Source organism: Benincasa hispida, chromosome 9, assembly GCF_027475165.1.
Source record: "Benincasa hispida cultivar pf3 chromosome 9, pf3_genome.v1.1, whole genome shotgun sequence".
Lineage (NCBI taxonomy): Eukaryota > Viridiplantae > Streptophyta > Magnoliopsida > Cucurbitales > Cucurbitaceae > Benincasa > Benincasa hispida.
In genome coordinates this window covers 49,448,306-49,463,748 of record NC_143486.1, presented here as the reverse complement: position 1 = coordinate 49,463,748, position 15,443 = coordinate 49,448,306, and positions in this window count along the sequence as shown.

Genomic DNA, 15,443 nt, shown 5'->3' with positions numbered 1-15,443 from the left:
ATACCACGGCTAACACCACATTCCCTTGCTCATGCATCATTGTTCAATGCATATGCTGGTTTTACTCTTGACACTCGTGCTTAGGCTTGCTCCTCCTAAACGCATCTCTTACCTCTAACACGCCTCCGCACTTCTCGACTACCATGCATTCACTTAGGGCACCTGAATTGCTTGCATACTATCCACCTTAGGCCTTTACTAACCTCCATATGGGCTTTGGCACATACCTTTTATTAGACTTAGCCAATTTTCCCTCTTAGGCTCTTAAGCTTATAGTTGCTCATGCGTTCCTCACTTTTACAGTTCTGATTTCCTTCTATGTATTAGCTCTTTTATCTTACCCGAGAGCACAACCTCCAACATTTAAGTAAAATCCTACCTCCCTTTCAACATGGTGTCGCACCTACCTTCATCTGTCTTAACTTCCCCATATTTTATCTAAGTGTTGGCTGCCTTTTACTACCCGAGAGCACCCCATTTAAAGATAGAAAATTTTTCCTCATCTCTACCTCACACGCATACTCATTATAACTTCCATAACATTTCAACTACTACAAACATTATAACCACATGCTTACAAGAATTTAAACATATAATAGGATAATTAAACACATAATTAAGGGGACTTAAACATGATTAACTAATAAGATAGGTTTAGGGGTTTACAATCACCTTCCCTTTAAAGAAATTTTGTCCTCGAAATTTGCCCAAAACTCATCATGTGAACATGTGTAGATACTTATTTTTCATCTGCTTCTCAGCTTCCCATGTGGCTTCCTCTACTTCATGGTTTCTCCACAAGACTTTAACCAGCGGGATAGTCTTTTTTTTTCAACTTATGCTATTTCTTATCTAAAATCTAAACTGGTTCTTTTTTGTATGATAAATTTTACTTTAGTTGCACTAGCTGATCTTAGAGAATATGAGTAGAATCGAGGACATATTTTCTCAACATTGACACGTGGAAAACATCATGTATCTTTGATAATACAGTAGGTAAAGATAACCTATAAGCCACTGTCCCAACACGTTCAATTATCTCATAGGGTCCTATATATCTTGGGCTCAACTTGCCCTTCTTGCCAAACCTAAGTATCCTTTTCCACAGAGAGAGCTTTAAAAAAACTCGATCTCCAATTTCGAACTCTAACTCTCTTCTTCTCTTATCTACATAGCTCTTCCGTTTGTTCGAGTTATCTTCAGATTTTCTCTTATCGACTTAACATTCTCTGACATCGTCTGAACCAACTTTGGTCTTATCAACAGTCTTTCGCTAACTTCATTCCAGCAACTTTGGATGATTGTGTGTATCTTCCTTACTTTGGACGATCAAGAATTAAGTTGGGAGTGTTTGATAGCACCATAAAGTGTTATTTTTCCTAGCTCGATTTGAGCTCGCTTTTGGATATTATGTGTTTATTATGCTATTTTGTAGATATTAGGCAACTAAGAGGTCAAATGGACCTTCGGAGCCAAAATGGGATGAAAACAAGCCAAAACAGAGCTATGTAGCATCAACAGTGAAAAAAATAAGAAAAATAACCAAATTACCCCTGTGGAGCATAGCAACCCTGCGCCTTACACTATGTATTCAACCCGAGAGCAACTTTTCAGGGAGTGTTGCGATGTTGTCTTGGAGCGTTACAATGCTCTGAGTTTGACGGACATGAAAACACGCATGCTCGTGATAGTGTAAAGCTTGGATGTCACTATGCTGATGGCTTATGTTGTGGCAACAAAAAGCCAGTGTAGCTTTGCTGGCCCTCAATGTAGTGATGCTTGGCCATTTATATAAAAGGATTTTTGCTCGATTTAGGTCATTCTATGCTCGATTTGGACGCCTCCACCTGCATTTTCTCTGTATTTTGTTCTTCCTAGCCATAAACTCTTTTAATTTTTCATTTATTTTGATTTAGAGCTTCATCTTGGCGCATGATGACTAATGTAAGTGCTTTTAGCATAGGGTTAGGTTGAAACTCATTTTGATTTAGTTGTGAGAACTTGTAATTAATGGTTTACTACTGTTTTCTATGAATTCTTGATGCATTTTAATATCCATGGTTAGAATTTATTATGACTTGATCACTCATGATGTTTTCTTTGCTTTGCTAGAGAGAAATATGACTACATGTTACTCTCAATTAGGGCACAAATTAGAGCATGCTTGTGAGTAAATTATAGGTTGTCTATGATAATTCTTTTTCCATATTGCATGACTAATTGTTCAAGAATCACATCATTAGTAATTTGAGGCCTTTCCCGATTGCTAGTGACCTTGGCTAGATTACCTAGGCTTAATGTAGTGTTTTAGTCACTAGTCTAGTCAACGAGCCAAGAATAGAATTGAGCATGCAAACAGTATCTTGAGTTTGATGAACAACCAAACTTATGAGTGGAATACGGATCTGGTGAAGACTAAAGAGTCTTGGAGAAATCTTGGAGGAATCTTGGAGTTGAAGTTTATATTAATTATTAAAATCTAATCAATACCAAGAGAGGGATTTTCTATTTATAGAGAATACATGTGGGATAGGGTAACTAATCTTGAATTTACTAAACTACCCTAATTCCTACTACATATTCTATCCCTAAAAAAAAAAAAGTCATCCTCGAGTTTTAAAGAGAAGAAAAAAAAAACTTGTACAACGGAGTATGGCTAAATAAAACTCCTACATCTTGAAAAAATATGATGAAAAAAATATCCAAAACATAAAATTTCCATCAATTTCATCGAGACTCCGACGGCTATAGGTGTGCGAGTACCCATCGACCAAGGCAATATCTCTAAGCAAAGAAAAGAACATTTTTGGCCAGCTAGGTATAGGTATTGTTCCATAAGCACGTCGGTTTCCTTGGATTTAATCCCACCAAGCTGCTGCCTCACTCTTTAATTTCAAATAAACTGATTTAACCTTATTATTTTCTGGGGGTTCCCAAGTAATTGAAGAAATTTTTCATATTTTTTATCCAATCTAAAAAGATCTCAATGTTCATCTTCCCATTGTATATTGGAATATTGATTTTCATTTTGTAGTTTCTTTCTAGCCTCAAATATAGTTGATCTTGCCAATCTTGAAAATAATCTTAATTAACATGTCTTTGCAGTTGAATAAGAGGAATTTGCCTTTGGAATAAAGGATTTTCTACATGATGATGAGGTTGAAATCTTGGAGGATAAATGGGTTGAGGAATACGGTATTCTTCTTCTTTAGATGAGTCATAATCTAAACACATCAAATGTTGTGACATTGGTCTTATTTGTGGATAATTTGGGACTTGAAGAAGGTATGGAATAGGATTAGGTATTAAAACTACTATGTTTGAATCTCCTCCAAATGTTCTTGCTGGTTATTTTCTTGTTTTCTTGGTAAGACTTGTCGGTTATTTTCTTGCTTTTGCTAAAAATCTTGAAGTTGCCTTTGAATTTGTTGGCTATTTTGTTGATCACACCCATGAAAATCTTAATGAAAATTCCCACGTTCTTGGTCGCGGATTGGATTGTCATGTTGTTCTTGACTGCGCAGAAGGTTATGGTGTTGTTCTTGAATAGGAATTGTATTATTTGGAGCGCAATATTTGAAATCTTTCTCAACTTTTGAGTAAGATTTTCTACAGCTTGCTAGATGCACAAATTTGTGGCGATAATTCTAGCCATATTGGTTTGAACTTCAAGAAGTTTCCTGTTGAACTTTCCTTGAGAAGTCTCTATAAGAGTTAACCACTGATTGACAGATTGAAAGGAGAAATAGGATGCTTCCACATCCAGAGGTTGGAGGCCGGGAAGCTTGTTGGTGTTCTTGATCCCCATTAGCCCTTTCACAAAGGCGCTCGGATACAAATTGGTGAAAACTAATGAGCCTTGGAGAAATCTCGGAAGAATCTTAGAGCTAAAGTTTTTATTAATTATCAAAATCTAATCAATACAAGAGAGGGATTCTCTATTCATAGAGAATACATGTGGATAGGGTAACTAATCTTGAATTTACTAAACTATCCCAATTCCTACTACATCAGGATCCCTCGGCTAGACGTTTTAATTGAGTTAATTCACATTTAAATTACGTTTTAATATTCATGCTTTTACATTCAATTGCAAAATAAAACTCTCAAACCCCCTCCCCCTCTCATTACTTCTCTAATTCATCAATAGACTTAACATCTCAAGATTCCCTATGGAGATAACTTGGTCTTGCCTCTTATACTATGTTGTAGTGTAGGTAGTACAACCTCGAACAAATTGGCATCATTGTTGGGAAATCTTAGCAACTATTTTAGCTAATTGTTGAATTAAAATTAGTGTGTGATAAAAACATAGAACCAAATGATATACCAGGGAAAATAACAGAGTAATGTAGAAAAGAAAAGTGATAGGAGAAGAATAAGAGGAAGAAGACAAGTTTTATAGTGGTTCAACGTAAAGTCTACATCCACTATGAATGAGAGAGAATTTTATTCATATTTACTTTGAGCTACAAATTTTAGAAGAGAATCATAGTGTGGAAGATGAGAATGATGTTATTTAAAACAAACTTCATGTGCCACATGAAAACCATCCATTGGCCATTGGACAAAATCTTTTTCTATTTAAAACGAAAGAGAATGGATAAGATCTATTGAAGGATACATGTTGCAGCAAAATAAACCAAAAGACCTAATAACAGAATGACCCAAAACATGAAAGAGCCCAAGAAGTAGAGAGTCATTAAAGAAATGAAATCCAACAGTGTGCATGAGTTTCTTGTTGTATATAACCCATTCTTCTAAAAGTCTTGAACATCAATTTTTTGCAGAGATAAACAGAGATGAGTGGTGACACTGACAAGAAAGCAGGAGACAAAGAGCAAATGAGGAAGAGACTGATCAAAATCATCAAGAAAACTAACCAAAAAATGAATCATAAAAAAAAGAGGAGTTAAAGGACTTATAGCCCGAGGTAGACATGGGGGAAGCCCCTGAGCATAAGTTGAGGCAGCTGTGTGAGCCTCACATGACATAGTAGCCTCTATGTATAGTCTACCCTGCCACCATAGTACCGTTCAAGCTTAAGCATGGGCTCATTCACCTTCTACCTCAGTTCAAGGGCAATTGTTTTCCACTTTCTATTGCATATGTAGGGTTGGCAACGGGGTGAGGCGAGGCCGGGATGCCTAGATGAAGAATGTAATGAATATAATGACGTAGCACAAGTTTTCCTTGTTTGAGCCCAAGTATAAATCCAAACAAGGCTTTCCTGGTAAGTCCAGGGTCGAACACAAGGCTTTGGTAATGAGACTTATTTGAATGCTTTAATGATCTATTGCGGTAAATCATAAGTGATGTTGGTGTGATTCTAACTAAGTACACTAATAACTACAAAGATGATGATGACGAGGCGGTGAATGTGGTGTAGTGTTTAGGATCACTAAAAGTAGCAGGCGATGAAGTGAGGTAAAAAAGCAATGAATAAAGTAGGGTTAAGAAGATTCGTTAACATTTCCTTAAGCATAGCATACATAGACATTCATGCTTCAACTTCTTGCAAGGAATCCACCTCTTAGTGTCAAAAGCCACATTTGTTTTATATCTAGAATGCATGCTGAGTTGATTTTTAAAAAAATATCTAACTTTATCTCTAAAGCTAATTCTTTCCTTGTTTAGTGGAGTCTAAGTCACTTACTCTGTCGAGCAGTTGACTACTTATAACCTAATCAAATTCTCATTGAATTAGGCATTGAGTTAAATGCAGACTAAACAAGATGAACTTTTACGTATGTATGCTTTTGGAAAATGTTAGTTTATCTTCTCAATCCATTGAAAATTTAGTTACACATGATGAAAGAGATGGAGAACATGAATGAGATGAAATATGTGGTAATCATATTCATATTAAAAACAATAGAGTCTCAAACGTGATTTTTACAAAGTATGAAATGAAAGACAAGAGTAAAAGTGATAGAAAGAGATGTCAAGCCGCCGGTTGCAATCTCTTGCTTCCTTTGGCTCCAATGTTGTCTTCTCCGAGTGATTGCTCTCGAGATGAAGGGTGAACAATCTCTCTGAAAGAGACTAAGCTCTCACTTAGAATCTTCAACGTGAAATTAAGAGGTTGTAAATGGAGGTATTTTGACAGAGCTAATGCAATCTCTTGTAAAGTCTCTATATTTTACATGAGCTGCTATGAGCTATTCATAGGTGCCGAAAAGTGTATCCTGAGTATCTCTCCAATGATGGTCTGGCACTTTTATATTTAATTCCATGCCCTACTACACCGACTAATCATGTCATAGATTCATTGGATCTGACATGTTTGAGTTGAAGTCGGCTACCAACTTACTTTGTGATTTGACAGTTTGTAAACCACGCTGTCATTTTGTGATTTCATCGTGTACTTCAATCTTCATCACATGATTTTTCTATGTGTGCAGGTTCATATCACCTTTCTTTTATCTCTGCGATCAAGGCTACAACTTCCATCTTTTAAGAGGTGTTTATTTCTTTTTAACCAAATCCTGCATCAAAATATGTCAAACTTTATAAATTCTAGGATATTGTCTTTTGTAAACATGTGATCACTTAGCTTGAATTATTTTTATGAATTCACCTCAAGTTAATGCATTTTCTTCTTATTTTCTTTAATTATTTTAAATAAAAAGGCTACAATAATTTGTATTTCTACAAGTTATCATACCTCCAAATTTAAAAGAATGCTTGTCCCAAGCATATTTTTAGAGCTTTAGTTAGATTCTTAACTTGAATTGATGCGTTAACTAGACTTCTCAACATGCTTCCATTTTTTTAGACTCGTTAGGCAGACCGATCGCCTTAAAGTTTTATTTATTTCTTACAGAAGTATTTCTGTAATCTATATGCAACAAGCATAAGTCTCAAAATACCCTTACTCATTTCTGGACAATTTTATGCTTCATTTTCAGAATTGGCTTATGGTTTAGAGTTTTTACAAAAAGAAAGAATTTTTCATTTTACCCCTTGTATAATTGAGTAGTTATGCATTGATCTAGATAGTGGAGTTATACTCATCTCTTTCCTTTAGAATTTTCTTTTCGTTTATGTCACACTCTACCCAGACTACCTTCCAAGCTTGAGAAAGGGCGTGACTGTAGTAGTTATCAACCTTTTAATTGATACTTACTGCCTAATAATTCTTGCGAAAATAAGTCTGATACCAATGAACAAATTTAACAAATCAACTGAATAAGTAGGCCCATTCTATTACAACAATGTAACATTTATACAACTCAAGGACTTAATTACAAGTTTACAACAACAACTCTAAAACCCTCCGAAAGTGTAACTGTGGCATGTGGCAGACCTTGACCTTAGCAGGACCCTAAAACTCCCCACCTTTCGTCACCTGGGGGGGAAAACATAAAACATGGAAAAACATGAGCTATAAAGCCCAATGAGTGGTGCCTTTAGATAAACCAATCAACAGAAATATACTTTTGGGAAAGCAAATGCATAGTCAACAAGAACATTACCACAAGTTCAATATTATTTTCCAGCTAAATCACTGGACAATCCCCAGCTCGACCGCTGGTTAAAACAATCAACCCCAGCTTGACCGTTGGGTATCAATAAAAACATTCCCAGCTTTACCATTGATTATCCTTGGCATGATCCTACATTTTCCCAGTACTTTCACACCTATACTAAGACGACAACAATTCCTGTGGAAACTTTCCCTGTACCCTATTATCTTACCAATGTGCACATCGGCTATTTTCCCACTAGCTATGCTTAGGTAACTTGACTATATTTCCCACCGGTCGTCACCGACTATAATTTCCCGTCGATCGAAGCCGACTATATTTTCCTGCCAAGTACCTTTTCAAGCATGCTAACTATATATCCCAGGTACAATTCCAGTTTCTAACACAAACATACAAGCAATATCTTAACAAGCATAGTAACTTGATAAACATATACCCCTGATCATGCCAATTTAACATTATCCCCTATATATATTTACCTATATATAGAAATTATATCAACAATACAACACACAATAACCACTCACCTTGGTTGGTTAGGAACTTTCCTTTCCGAAGTTCCTTAGGTTTCCTTGGTTCCTTTCTGAACCCTAAATTTCAGATTCAATTGTCAGCTTATATTACTCATAGTTCTAGAACTTATTTTAAGATACTTCCTTCTGAAAACATATTCTAAAATGTCTCAGGAATCTTACCATAAAATCTTAGCTCAGAACTCCTCGTGGTTTAGCTGGAATCTTTAAAACATCAATACTGGCTCAGCTTACCTAACAGCCTGACCCTTCTGTCTTTTTCTTAGCTTCCAGCCCAATTCCTTAGAACTTCTTCTCTGGCACCCCACCATGAAAACTAGACTCTTTTAGCTTTTAGATGGCTTTGAAATCACATCAAACAGAAGAGTATTCTGGGAGAACTTCTCATTCCAAATTGATGCTACTTCCTGTCTTTTCTGCCTGACAGCATCTCCTCTCTTGGAACTTCTTGACCAATGCATGGTCTTGCTACTAACGCATGGTCTTCTCCTAATTAGTCCTCACACACTCTTCTTTATGTCCTTTAAAGAGAATTTGAGTTCTCATCTAAAGTCCTTGGCCCTATTTATAGGCGTCCAAGATTGCTCCACGGCCGACACCTCTTACTTGGTTGCATGTCCAAGTGTCTTTTCTTCATACCATCAATGCATTCTTACATCAGCGTAAGCCAAAGTGTATTCTTCTCCTTTCACCAACACATAGCCCTCATTCTTACATGTCTTCTTATGCCTCCACCTAATTTGCTTAAGGTTTAAGAATTTCTCATAACAAGCCACATGTCCGGATGACGTCCTCCATATGAGCTCATCCTTCCTATGCGTCCACAAATCCTTGGATGTTCAACGCATAGTATGCCATCAATGCATAGCAACCCTTGGTTCCTCTTGGTTTTCAACACAGCACCATCGCAACCCAACTCACTTAGTCATCGCAAGCCTTAACTAACGCAAGGGCAAACCACCATGTGTCCAACCTAGCTTATCGTATGGCCTTTGTCCAACGCATCAATCGTGAAAGCCATCACCAACCTCCAACGCATCGCAAGGTCGTACGGATCCAACGCATTGGCTTAGCATCAATGCATGGCTCACATGGGTCGCATGGCATGGGCACTTGGCCGGTAGCTTGGCATCGGCAGATTGTTCGCTCAGTCGCTCGATGCATGGGTGCTTCCATCGATGCATCGCTTGGCATGGCAGCTTGGCCCGCTTCGATGCATGGCTGGGTAGTTTGGACGAGCCTGCTCGACACATGGCACCCTCCAGCCCTTGTCCATCCCAATGCCTCATCCTCGGCTGCCATCCTTTAACTGCCTGCCACCCTTCAACGCATCCTTCCATTTTCCTTCCTTCACCACTGCATACCACCAACGCATCCAATGCATCCAACGCATCTAACGTATCCAACGCATCCAACGCATCCAACGCATCTAACACATCCAACGCATCCAACACATCCATTCAGCTTAATGCGTTGGTCTAACCTCCAAGGCATGCATCACTCCCACTTCAACTTCTCTCTTGGCCCGAATAATCTCTCAAAGATCTTATGGCCAATGTATAGCAATGCCTAGTCCAACACTTAGTCAATTTTCATCAATTTAAGCTTAACTTAAAGCTATTAAAGGAAAATCTATTCAACACTTAGAAATTTCCTTTTCTTCAACATAGGATTTAACTTTCACTTAGTTAGTTTCCTTAACCACCTGTTTAAGTAAGGAAAATGGAAATTCGGGTTTCACAGTTTAGGTAGTGGATTTGTACTTAGTGTTGATCATGATTCCCACCTTCATTTTGTCTTGCTCTGACGGGTGTCATGTGGACATTCAACTATGAGCAGGTTCCAATCTCAACGTTGTTTATATATATATATATAATTTAAACGCATTTAGCTCAATCTTCACCCCCTCCAAATTTTAAAGGCAGTAAGGTCCTTCTTGTTGAAATCGAAGAATGAGATTGTTGTAGAAAGGTTTGAGATAAAGCTTATGTGCCTATTAAATACCAGAAATGGTTCTTAAGGAAAATTTCCTAAAACTAGAGTTGAACGTCTGATTGTTGAATCTCAAGGTAAGGTTAACATAAGTATCATCACTGAAGTCATCATTGCAAACACATCAAGATAAGAAGAAATAATTAAAGGTTAATAAAAATAGACTAGGACAAACAAGAAAGTACATAAGCCAAAAGTGGATAACTTGTGATGCATTCATAATGATGATAGAGATAGCATGGCGATCACAAGTACAAAAATATAGAAGGAGTAAGGATAGAAACAACCAAAATATACAACACCCCAAAATTTAATATCTCTTGGCATTGTTGTCATTATTGGGCACGAAAGGAGCGTTGTCAGGCTGAAATAGTAGGGGTTGTTAAAATGTAGGTGGAATGAATGGAGCAGGAACACATTGAACAAAGATGTCATGAATGTAATTCATGAACGTTGTAAATTGCTCATCTTGCCACTAAGCTTGCCTCTAAGCAAAGTCCCTCAATTTAGCTTGCTCTCTTCGCATATGTCCAAGCTGTCGTAGGATATGATCTTGCTCGTGCTGGAGGTGGCCAAATTGCTCACCTTGTTACTGGACAGCTTTTTTTAATACCTCTACTTGATTAACCAACGCTTTTTAATTGCATTAAAAATCATATTTCTGAAATGTCAGGCCCTGTTGGTTATCTAACACCTGGTTAAGCATGTCAAAGATTGGATGCATGACATGATCAGTAATGAAGGCGTAGTGGCCTTAAGGTTCCTCCACCTAAGACGCATCTTTGGAAGGCTGAGATGGTTGTGGATCATTTGAGTGCTTGGGAGGCTGTCGTGTCTCACCAACAGGCAACCAAGGTAAAGTATGTGAAATGGTGCCATGATCACGTGGGTCATCAACAGGCACTAGAGGAGTGGCAACACGAGACTCAGGGGCTCTACCAGCTCTGGGGCCCTTGTTTGGTTTGTATCATCCTTTAGACGGGAATGCAATAAAGGCTGTGTTAGTAAATCGATCAAAGTGGGAGGTGTTTGTTCAACTCTTTCTTCTTTTAGGCGAAAAAGAAGAGGCACTGTTTGTTGTTCAGGCGGTGGTGATTTTTGTTGTTTTGAGGAGGAAGGGGAGGACAGACTCTGACGTCGAGCTGAGAGCTTATACTCCCACCTTTCACTAAACTTCTTTTTTTCAGCAGTAGAATCTGAGATTATTGAGCTGATCGCTTGGACTTGAATGTCTCCAGTTGGAGTGCTGAATGTGCTAACAATCTTCGAAGGATCGTGCTAGTGATAATGCCCTTGATAGGCTTCTCCGGCTCATTTGCCATATCAAGAATGGCCCTGAAACATAACAACATCACTGTTGAAGGAAAGAAGAGTTGCCCCCTTGACTTCTAATGCATGCTTCGTATGTGGGTGGCCATAATGCTCCCAACATCTATGAGGATGTGTTACATTATATAATAAATGGCCATTACCCTTTCTCTCGATATCAATCTGTCATAGTGAGTTGGTATCAGCTTCCTCTTAATGAAATAAAGCCATAGATTGGCTTCCAACATCAGGCAATTTGGAGTCAGCGACAATACCCTTGTAGGAGATGAGGTCCATTCTGCCCCAGGCTTAGCCACAACTTTTAACGCGTGTTGTAGCTTGATTTTAGTAAGGTCAATGCAGTTTTCTTCAGCTTTGGGGTCATTGGTCAGGTCATATAATTCATTAATCGTTTCTGTGTCAAAAGACACATTAACCCCATTAATCTTCGCATAATCCCATGTGCGATGGAAGTTGTTGGGGTAGAAGGCAATCGTCACACTTGGTCTGATTGATAAATGGCCTTCATAGTATTTCTATTGGGATTGGTATCCTAATTCTCTTGGAATCTCATTGTTTTGTAAAGATACACATTGTTCAATGAATAAAATAAATATTTAATTCTGGCATTTACTCATATCCAATAAACAAAGCTCCTTGGTTATCTTATGTCAACTTAAGCATGTATATGTGATATACAAATGAATCATGCCTTAAATGATAACCTAAATAGGTATGTAGTATAAGGATTAAGGTGGGATACCTGATCCTGGTGACACTAAGTATACGGCCTGCTTTGTAGAGGTTTGCAAATGTTGTAAACTACTACAGATGGTAGATCCTGACCATTCATGTGGAGACGTGAAACGGCGTGTCCTATACAAAGAGTTTGTATAAGACCTGGACCACGAGATGATTAGACTCTGTATATAATGCTGTTGATACTAGAGACTTACATTTCACCTAAACGACCATTGGTGAGACACGACCTCAATCCTGAGTGTTTTGGGAACTTCTGCCTTTGAGGGCGGTCCTTTGATTAGTATGGGTGAGAGTGGCTAGATTGCTAACTCAATATGCCTACCTTTATGGGGACTTGTCTGATCTGGGAGCTGGGAACTCAATCTACAAGATGGAATTCACTTATTTCCCGAAGCAAGGATAAGTAGAAAGATTGTTCCCTTAAGGGCTGATTCCGGGGCTTGAACATAGTGGCTACAGCTTCTCTTTGGAAGATAAGACTCAGTCATAGTGGGACTATGATTTATGTTCATTAGAGGGATCGGTGGTACTTATGGTGACAGATGTAACTACAGGGGCATAACGGTTATTGGCCCAACTGTACTTACGAGCGATCTGTGAAGGGTTGTCGCACTGCTGATTGGTTAAGATAGACACATAATATATCTGTAGTAAGGAGAGTTTAGATATCGGTCTTTAGTGGAGTGCCTGACAGTTAACAGATTGTGGATCCCGTGACTAAGGAATTTAGTCAGTTATTCACGTACCATTGGAGCTTCGAGCTACAGGTCCATGAGGTCTCCTTGGTAGCTCAATGGATTCAGTTGAGGATCAGTTCTTGGTGTTGATTTGAAATGTTCAAATTGACATGAGGTATTTTGATTATATATGATATAATCGGTATGATGTATAAGATATATCTAGTGGAGGATTGATGTAAATGAGATTTACATTAAGTACCATGGAATAGAAAAAGAACTATGGTTTATATGTTACATGAGATAAAATATTAAAACTATAGGTTATAAATATAGTATGATAAGTTGGTTATCATTTATGTTTATAATAATACTAATTGTTGGATAATTAATTCTTTTTCTTTTAAATAACCAAATAGTGGGTGGTTATTGAATCACGGTAACCGTGAGTTTAAAATGAAAGTGGTTTCCTATTTTTTAAAAAGAAGGTTTTACATAAGATAGAAAAAGTTTTTGAGTTTTCTCTCGCGAAAAAGAAACTCACGAAGTCGTCAAGTAAATTCGGATTTAGTAAACATTGACTGGTGAGATAAACGATGGTGCAAAGTAGAGTTAGACGATTGTGAATATTTACTAAACGATCGCATAGTTTTGCTAGATGATCGCTGGCCCAAGGTAAACGATTGTGTAGAGTCTGTAGGCGATAGACCGAGGTAAACGATGAGCTAAACGATCGCATAGCTTTTGCTAGACGATCGCTTAGCTTTATCTAAACGATTGGCCATTGACCTATACGATAGGTCTCCGCCATCTCCCACTTGCCCAGTCGTGTACACGATCGTTGTTTCCTCCATTCGTCTGCCTCATACCAAGTTTGAATAGAGCCCACCCTCTGGATTCTCACACCGAGAATAACAAGGTAGCCTTGTTGGTGGTGTCAGACTCAACTCGACACCGTTGAGTTTTGCTGGAGGCTATTCGTGGTATTGTGGAGGTCGTTCGTGTTGCGGAGGAGTTTGTGACCAAGGAGATCGTTGAGGACGAACGCAAAGTGTTCGTGTGGTGTTCGTGCTGTGTTGCGGTCGTGTAGATTGAGCGCTCGTGGTTGCTGTTGTTCAATCAGAGTCGCGCAACGGAGCGTGGAGATGTATTCTTATATGTGCGTAGAGTTTTCTCTTTATGCATTGGAGTTTATTCATGCTATAATTTCTCTGTATGAATTGTATAACCGCTTGTTTGAAGTCGATTGTAAATATATGTTCATTCATGATTGTAATTTGGAATAGTCTTGTTCCGCTGCTCATGGAAATCTCGCTTCCGATTTCGTTCAATTGGTATCAGAGCCAGGTTCTTTGATATTCCGAATAACAGATCTGAATTGAATGCATTTGATAGTCGCATGGGTTTTTGCATTTGTAGTTAACCGTTTTCTGCATTTGTGGATGAATTTGATGAATATTTCGGGTATAAATTGCCTTTTTGTTAAAGCTTTCGGTATTACAAAGTGTTAATTGTAAGGGCCCCTGTGTTTTTGGGCGAAATTAACTTTGCAATCAAGTCTGTAATTCAAAATGTCTGAGTTTGTCGAGTCGTTCGTGATGAAGATTTAGCGCATGGTGATGTAGTTCTCAACGAAGAAGAAGACCAGATGTTGGTCGGATCGTATAGCCTTAGGTAAACGATCGTTGGGATTTAATTAAGCGATCGTTTTGATATTTTTTTTTCTAGAGAATCGTATAGTAAATTCTAAACTAAGAGATGGGGTAAATCGTTTACCATATCGCGTAGCGTTGGTTTCGCGATTGCGTAGGCGATGGTAGTTCGCGGCATCGTAGTTACTTAGACGATCGCGGAAGACGGGCGCTGTGCGGAGCACACTAAGCGATTGTGTACTTCAGGCTTCATCGCTTAGTAAAGGTACACGATTCTGTAGTAATAACTAAATAATCGTTTGGATTTTTCTAGACGATTGTATAGTAAATACTAAACGAAGGTTTAACTCTGGAATGCTGGTAAGCAATAGAATAAAGTGTTTGTTTTATCGTGTATATGATTGTGGGGTGCTAAGTACATGATGGGTGGTTGGAGAAGTGATGCTTTGCCGAGCGGTTCAAGACCCGATTTGCCTTTTGGAACCAGAGACTCCTTGTCTTTGTAATAGTTAGCTTTCCTTTTGTGTTTTTAAGGCAACTTTACCCGGTTCATCAACTCTTATAACTTATACATGTGATGTATGGTACTTATATGCTAAAGTGTTTGTCATATAGTTAAAAACCTACCTTAGGTTGTGCAATTACTCATGCATCATGTATCATAAATGTTATAATCGAGCATAACGAAATTACTTGAAAGCATGTGCATGCATCATGAAATATAAGAGTTATATTTTGCATTTCAGTGAGCATTATCATGCATCATTCTTTTATTATAAATGTTATAGTCTAAGGGTGAATGGAAGCATGTTTTGCTTGTTTCATTGTTGTTTTGTATAAGTGTTATATAAAAGAAGTAGCAATGAATGGACAATGCATTGAGTATGACACTTATGTTGTTTATAATCGTTATGAATGCCCTGCAAATGCTAGCTTAGCATTGTGGTTGTTTCCGTTTATAAGTGTTATAAAGGAAATTAGACCTAAAATCAATAATTCAGAGTTGCATGCGAACTTAGGGTGAACTCA